Source organism: Micropterus dolomieu, linkage group LG09 (genome assembly GCF_021292245.1).
Source record: "Micropterus dolomieu isolate WLL.071019.BEF.003 ecotype Adirondacks linkage group LG09, ASM2129224v1, whole genome shotgun sequence".
Taxonomy (NCBI): Eukaryota; Metazoa; Chordata; class Actinopteri; order Centrarchiformes; family Centrarchidae; genus Micropterus; species Micropterus dolomieu.
In genome coordinates this window covers 139,707-147,909 of record NC_060158.1, presented here as the reverse complement: position 1 = coordinate 147,909, position 8,203 = coordinate 139,707, and the positions used below count along the sequence as shown (strand labels likewise).

Sequence of the window (8,203 nt, the reverse complement as noted above, 5' to 3'; positions counted from 1 at the left end):
CAAATTCCTCTTCCTCTGAGCATTTTTAGGACTTCATGTCCACGTTGGCTTCAAAGTGAAAATATTCTATGACAGCTGGGTGAACTGCGTCTGCTGAGAAAGATCATGTCATAAAAACAGTAATGTAACTCATGATGACTTCCATGTTTTCTGGCTCCACCCACATTTCTGAAATTTCTGGTTGGAGTTTCTCGAGGAAACTTTCTGAGATTGTTGGCCTCAGCATCCCCTCAAACACCCAACACTATTTTACTTGATCATATTTCCATATTACAGACACCTAAACATGTGAAACCTGCATTTATATTACTTTTTTTTACAAACAAGGAAGACAAAACAAACTGTTACAAATCACTGGATCAGTTAACTACTAGACTTTTCAGAATCCTCTACATGTAAATATGTGAATATGTAGGAAACTGCTCTCTCAGCAGGACCCCTTTACTGTGTGAGAGCTGATTTTCTCCTTTAAGAAGTTTCTGTCAGGTGTTTCTTCTGCTCCACCAGTCACTCACTCACACATTGTTACACTTCACATTAAAAGTGGGTCAATCCGAGGTCACTAAACATGTACAGAGATCACCACCATCTGACTAAACTACAGTATAATTCCAGAAGCCAGTACTATTGCATGTTGCCCTAGCCCAAAATGGTACAAATAATAGAAAGAAAGTAAAAGCAAATAAACAAATAAACCACAAACTATTGTGGATCTTTCAGTTATATCGCATGATCTTTCTCAGCAGATGGAGTCGGCATGTTTACACTGAAATGTAGATTTTCAAATTTTAATTCCTCTGATCATTTTCTGGGATTTTGTGTTTTGGCTTCAAAGTTCAAATATTCCCTGACCTCTGCGTTATCACCATCTGCTGAAGAAGATCATGTAATTGATCCAAAGCTCCAGAAGAGCTACTGAATGGAACTTGTGGTGAAATGATTTTTACTGTCAAGCATCAACTTTCAGTCTCAACTTCTGAGTCAACAAGGGCAAGAAGTTCTCAAAGTGCAGCATAAACCTCACAATACTGCTCACTGATATTACAACATGGACTTGAGGCAATCTGTCCAACTGTAACTGATGATGACATCTAAAAAAAACTTCTGGCTGGAGTTTATCAGAGATCCTTGGCCTCAGCACCAACTCATGACTCATTACTGCTTCACCTGATGAAATATCTATACTATAAACAACCAATAAAGTCACTATGCATAAATATTCGTGTCACTTATCATTGTCAAAAATACAAGTTTCCCAAAATAGAAAGACAAAACATAACAGTTACAAATCACTTGATTAGTTGACTAATAACCTTTCAGTATCCTTTACATGTAAATTTCCATCCATCCATCGTCAACCACCGTACAGGGTCGTGGGGGCTGGAGCCAATCCCAGCTTACACTGAGCAAAAGCAGGGCCCTGGACCCTGACCCTGGAAAGGTCACCAGTCCATCGCAGGGCCACACATAGACAGACAACCACTCACACAAGGACAATTTCAGAGACACCAATTATCCAAACCAGCACAGTGGGAGGAAGCTGGAGCACCCAGAGAGAACCCATGCAGACACGGGGAGAACATGCAAACTGCACACAGAAAGGCCAGGGTTTGACTCCACGAACTTCTTGCTGTGAGGTGACAGTGCTAACCACTGCACCACCATGTTTCCTCTCTGCAGAAATGTCGAGTGCAGGCAGACAGTTCGCAGGTATTTGCGCAGTGATCCAGATGGCGCCCGCTTAGACTCGAAGCTACAACATTAACAACAGCAACAACATTATTTAAAAAGGCGAAATTTTTTTTTCTTCAATCAGTAATTTCGCCCACAGCACCGTTGCCCCCGGTACTGATGGCGTCTGTTTTCAACAGGCTATTGAGAAACAAAATCACTGCCTGGATTTTGTTCACATTCTTTTACAAGTTATTTTTGTTATCGATTCATTCAGTGATTTTTGTCTCAGACTAATGGTTTAGTCAATGAAACTTCAGACAATATAAAAAAATGTTCATCCAATTTTACCAGAGTTGACTTTGCTGAATATCTTTTTCAGTCCCAGGCCAAAAGATAAAAAACAGAGAAAAGAGATAAATATTCACAACTGTGACTCTATAGGACTTGTGTTTGGCATTTTTTGCTTGTAAAATGACGTAAACAATTAATTGATTGTCAGGTTGTAAATAGGTGTCTAATTGTTTCAGCTGTGTAGAAAGGGCTACGTTTCTGGACGGCACAGGCAGGTGATCAGGGTGGATGGTTGGTGAACAAAGCACAGCACTTGGACACTAGAAATATGGATTCACATCCTGAATGAATCATCCAAAAGGTTAGGGAAAGATTGTACGTGGGTACGTGATACTAAAGTAAACAAGTCTTCTCTCACTATTACAGTTTTTCTCGATTGCTTAAACACATTCCTTAAAATTATGCCTCTTTTTCTCGAAACTCTAAACACAAATCCACAACTGCTCAACCAATTTCCCAAACATCCTATTTTCAGGTCAAAATAAAGCTCTCCACTTAAAACCATTCAATCTTGCAGAAAAACCAAACTTTGACCTCAGACATGACACACAAGCCCTCAGAAACTCCTCCTCCTCCTCTTCTTCTTCCTATCCCTTCTTCTCCTCTTACTCCTACTGTTCCTCCTCTTCCTTCATCTCTTCATCTTCTCCATACTGATCTTCTTCCTCCTCCTTGTGTTTCCACCTGGGTAACTGTGTGCTAATTGACCCTTCGCTAAGCCACGGCCCGAATGCGCAGCTGGCCAATCACAGCGCAGTATAGGACTCTCTCTAACTGAGGTCCGACACTTTCATGGCTGCGCTCCATTGACTCTAATGCAAAAGGAGTTGTTTTCTAGCTTTTTTTGGCTGTATTTTTCTAAGATATGGATATATAAACGCTGGGGCCCTTGTAATAATTACAGTCGCAACCCAGAGAGGTTGAAAGGAGAAGTACGATTTACTCTCTTTCCAAAACCTGAAATAAATCCAGAATGGATTGTTCCTAATGTTAGTTAGCTAACGCTAGCTAACTTCCTACTGAATGTAACGTTATAAAACCCTACTGTTCTGCTTTTTAATGTAATAATGAATAGAGGACAACCCAGCCTACCCAGCTTGACAGGAACAGTGTTGTTGTCGTTCATATTGTTGGCTTTTGTCTCAATCGTCGGGGGATGCGGTAGAAGGGTCAACTGAGCTCAATCTGTGCTGATTGAGTGAACAGTATTGAATGTTAGTGCTTTCTCAATGACCACATGGTGTAAGCAATGAGAATTTAACAGAATAAGAAAACATTGACCTGCCGGTGGCAGAGGAGGAAAGGTCATCAACCAAAGTTTCTGTACAAATTTCACTGCAATCCATCATATTTCAATATGGACCAAAGTAGTGGACTGACCAACATTTCCATCCACAGAGCCATGGGAGGCCTAAAAATGAAAATATTATAGAGCACAGTTCTTATCACACTTAGATCTGTAGTGCCACTGATGCCCCTTCTGCTCTGGATAAATCATTTTGGATAACACGTTAGGAAAAGGCTTGTATAAGTAATAAGGTTTTTTGTCTTTTTAATGCAAGCAAATAAAAAATTTTTTTTGAGAGCATATTTATGGCACTGCAATGTAATTAAAAATAAACAGGCCTTTTTTTGTGTCACAGAAAAGTTCTGATTGCTAATATGTCCTCTTTGAAGACAAAATATTTTCCTTGTGAGTCAGAAAGTTTTGCAAGTTAAATAGTTTTGCAAAAGGTTTTCCTTGCGAGTCAGAAGTAGAGATCCAGTAGATCTCTGGAAAAATTCCAGAGATCCAGAGATCCTGTGATCATAAGAAACATATATCCCTGCCCCTGTTTCCGAAATCACCCACTACTCACTATGGTGGACTATATAGTGAGAGTTATTATACCCTATATAGTCCACTCAATGTATCCCAGAATGCATTTTGAAAAGTAGTGTACAACCGATGGTCACTAACCAAGCCATATATACCATCATGCATTCTGCTAATAGAAAAAACTGATTGGCTGACGGCAATGACGTAATTAACGGTGCAGAAATAACGATCGGGGTAGTTCCCGAAAGTGTTTTAACAATGCGAGTGAGCTCACTATATAGTGCTCTACATACAACTCCCTACATAGGGGGTAGGGAGTAGTGAATGAGTGGGGATTTCGGACACAGCCATAGTCACACCTCAGGGTCAGAGGTTACCCTCTTAAAGTGACCGAGCCTAACATGAGAACACTTGTAGGCTGCTAATCACATTTTAACTCAAACCCAGGGGTTATATACATAAACAGTATATAGCATTTTATGCATATGCTCCTTGCCAGGGGGCGCCACTGGGGTGGCCACCCATTTTCTTAGGGTGGCCGTGGCCCCCCCTGGCCCCCCCTTGGTGGCGCCATTGCTGATAGAAGGCAGCTATTGATCAGCTGGTTGTTTTTAAACCTCACTGTGTAAATTTCACAATACCTGTGTATTTGCCTGAGAAGACCTCAGAGTTTGAAACATTGCAATAAATGATACTGCCTAGGGGGATTCATAACTACGCAGTGTGCAGGTCATTCTTAAATTTTCACTCTAAGGCCTTTCATTCAGCACTATGCCCACAGGTTTGTTGGATGTGCACATGTTCTTGTGTGTTTGAACTAGAATTACAGTATATCAGAATGTGAAATTTAACATTTCCAGTCAGTATAAAAGACAAAAGGAGTGGAAATTTATAAATACAATTTATTGCAATGTAAACCATGTGTTATTTTTAAAATATTCACAAATGTGGACATGTAGTAAACACATTTATTCAAATAAATAGACTGGGCCCGTGCAAGTGGTAACAGCTACTGTATGTCCGGCATAGGTCCAGAGCACTTAGGAGTCCATAGAGTGGTAGGGAGAAAGGGGGATAAAGGTGGGCGTGTTACTTTTTTAATAACCATTTTGAACATAAATAAACAATATTAGCCATGACGGTCAGCTATGTTTAGGAGCAAAAAAAAGGGTCCTAAAAGCAAAATTCAAAAGCTGTGAAACTGCCAACTGAAAGCAGTTCACTGCATTTGGAGGTGGCCTTTAAGGCAATTACCTACTTTACTTAAAAACATAATTATGCTAGTTGTGAAATGAATTAGATTTTTCAAATATAGCCCAGGGCTGCCATGTCAGATGCGACGGTTCTCAATCATGGCATCATTTAAGCTACAAACAAATACAGCCATAACACTGTTCACTGATGGGCACCAGCCTTCCACCAACACTTTGGGTCACAAATGAAAACAGGATCTTCATGCCAGGGTGCTGGAGGTAAAGCCGGTGCAGGTCCTCCATCATGTTGACCAGCTTCACAATGCTGACCTCCCCCGTGCAGCTGCCGCCACAGTGGATGATGAGGACATCCAGTGCTGCACTTCTTCGCAGGGAGGGGAAAAGAAAGGGAAAAGCCAGTCAGACCAAGAGACATCCGGCAGGGTGAAGATGCTTCCTAAGCTCTCTGCAGCTCTCTGGCTCTCATGCTGCACCAATAATCTAGAGTGAAACTATGGGAGGAAAATAAACGAGTATAATAAATGCTTCTATGTCACATCTAAAGGAGAAAACATAACAAGGCAGCAACACCTCAAAATATCTAGATAACAGTCTATATTTCCAATGTAATATCAGCAGTCTAAAGTCTAGTTTATGCTCTGGGACCATAAACTCCATTTACCACAGTCACAGAAAACTAGTTCTGCTAGATATCATGTACAATGCATTAAACATGAGCAGCTAAAATTTACCTAGCTAGTCATGTCTGATGCACTACCAGTCAAGCTTCATGCTAAGACGGCTAATGTTAACTAACTATTATACATGTCATTTAAAAAAAGGAGACAGCGATAGACTCAGTGGCCTGGCCAATGGTAAATATAAAAAATCATTAAATTATGCCATACTACATTTAAAAGAATTTCTACTGAAATGAGCAACATAACGTCAACTTACCTTCATCTAGCCTGTACACGTTACAACTGAGTGCTGCTCGGAGTTGGAGCGGTCAATTCAAACCCATGATTGGTCAGTCAAACCCACCAATAGAATCTCTTATTTTCACCATTTTTGGAGTAGTATGTAGCTGCAGTACCGGAGGCTGCCGTTTCAGGACCGCAATCCTAGGACCGGAACTGCATTTCTACGACCCTAGTTTACTTTGATACTGCCAGCTAGCTGGCTGGCTAGCAAGCTAGCTATGTTACTCTTGACACCCCCCTGAAGCCAATTACCCTTACCACAACCATCACAGAGTCTGTGCCTAAACTTAAGTTATTGATTATGTGCATGTCGACCGGTTAACCCTACAGCTGTGCTAGCAGCCAGGGTTAACCTCCTTCGCGTTGCTGTGCATTACCACCACCACTCCACTAGATGGCATTGTCACGAAAGAACTACAGTCCTAGAAATGCGGTCCCAGGATTGCGGGGGTCCTGAAACTGCAGCCTCCGGTACTGCAGCTACATAATATTGCATTTTTGACTTGCAAAACTTTTCAAATTGCAAAACTTTCTCACTTGAAAAATGCTTTAACCTGCAAAACTTGCAAGGAAAACTTTTTGACTTGAAATCAAAGAGGACATAAAACACATGACACAAAAAAAGTCCTGTTTATTTTTGTCATTGCAGTGCGATAAATATGCTCTCAAAACATTGCTTGCATTAAAAAGACACAAAAATACCTCAAGTGACTTGAAAAACATGTGTAGTACAATGACAATTCCACAAGAAAGCAGCACTGGATTACAACTGAACACTACACATGGGAATATGACAAAAAATAACCTTTGTTGTAGTTCTGAGTCTGTGATAATTGTGTTTTGATAGATAGCTTGTGTCATATAACGTAAGAAATTTAAGTAGCATACTCAAATAATGAAATTTCACCAGAACGTATCTAAGCAGTTATTGAACACAATGGAATCGATGTTTATAATTTTGTTGTTATGTTTTTAAGACACAGAGAGCTTCTCCTCAGTGTTCTGGGACGACTCGACTCAGGAGAGGAGGCTGCTAGTGTGTCGATCTTCCTCAGATTGGATGAAACTGGTTTCACTTCCCTCTCTGAACTCAGTAACCATGGCAACCGATAGGCATCACTGCTGAATCATGACAACAGAAATTTTTCAGTACTAAAGATAAAAAGTTATAACTGGCACAGTTTTCCTCTTATGTATTTTCTTTATTCTTTAATTAAATATTTCACATATAGTGAAAACTGTAAGGCTTTTATTGTTTTAACTGTCTTAAATATTTCCTGTCTCAAGCAAAAACCTCCTACATGAAGATGGTATGTTTGTCCATTTCATGTACCTAAGAATCAACAATGAAATATTGAAATGACAATGTTAACTACTGAACTACTTTTTCTGTCACGATCGTGGTGTGGAGGCAGGTTGGAGGACCCAAACGCAGGACACAGAGCCGAGCAGGTATAGTTCAATGAAGGGTTTTAATATAACCAAAAGCGAGCACACTTACAGGTGAGTGGCTGAATAACAGAAATCCAAAAGTACAGGGAGACAAGACAAGCAAGGCTGGTTACAGGCAGGCAGAGAGTACACACACAACAGACTGGGGGGTAACATGAACAATGACCAGGCAAAGACTAGACAGAAACACCAGGTATATATACACAGGGACTAACGAGCAGGGCGGGAGCAACACAGGTGAAAGACATGAGACTTACGAGGCACAGGTAGGGAGAGAGAGAGAGAGAGAGAGAGCGCAGGGGAAAACAGAGACAGACATGCAGAGGGATCACTGGGGTAACAGACATGACAAGGGTTACCGAACACTAGACGACAGACAAGACAGACCCCCAAAACCCAACAGACCAAAATAACACTAACTAAACACAAAAGTGCAAGACCAAGGATGGCCAACCGGCAGAGTGTGACATTTTCAAACAAACTGATAAAACAAAAAACAAAAAACAACATGTCCCTGTGAACACATCACATTTTAAATATCAGACACAAAATGTGAGTATTGATCCATTGCTAGACAGAATCATCAGAGTAATCCAAGTTCCTGCTGGAGTCAGTCAGAGCATTTCCATAGAGAGCCACTTTGCATCAGCAGCACCATGCTCCAGTGCTCTGGGAGAGTTTATAGTCCTGAGAGTTGAACACTGGATGACTGACAGCTGTCCTTCATGACA

General features: G+C 40.8%; 1 gene segment (V, D, J or C); it reads right to left on the bottom strand.

Moving 5' to 3' along the window:
• LOC123976150 overlaps positions 1-8,203 on the bottom strand; it is a 147,472-nt gene that overhangs the window by 48,452 nt on the left and 90,817 nt on the right.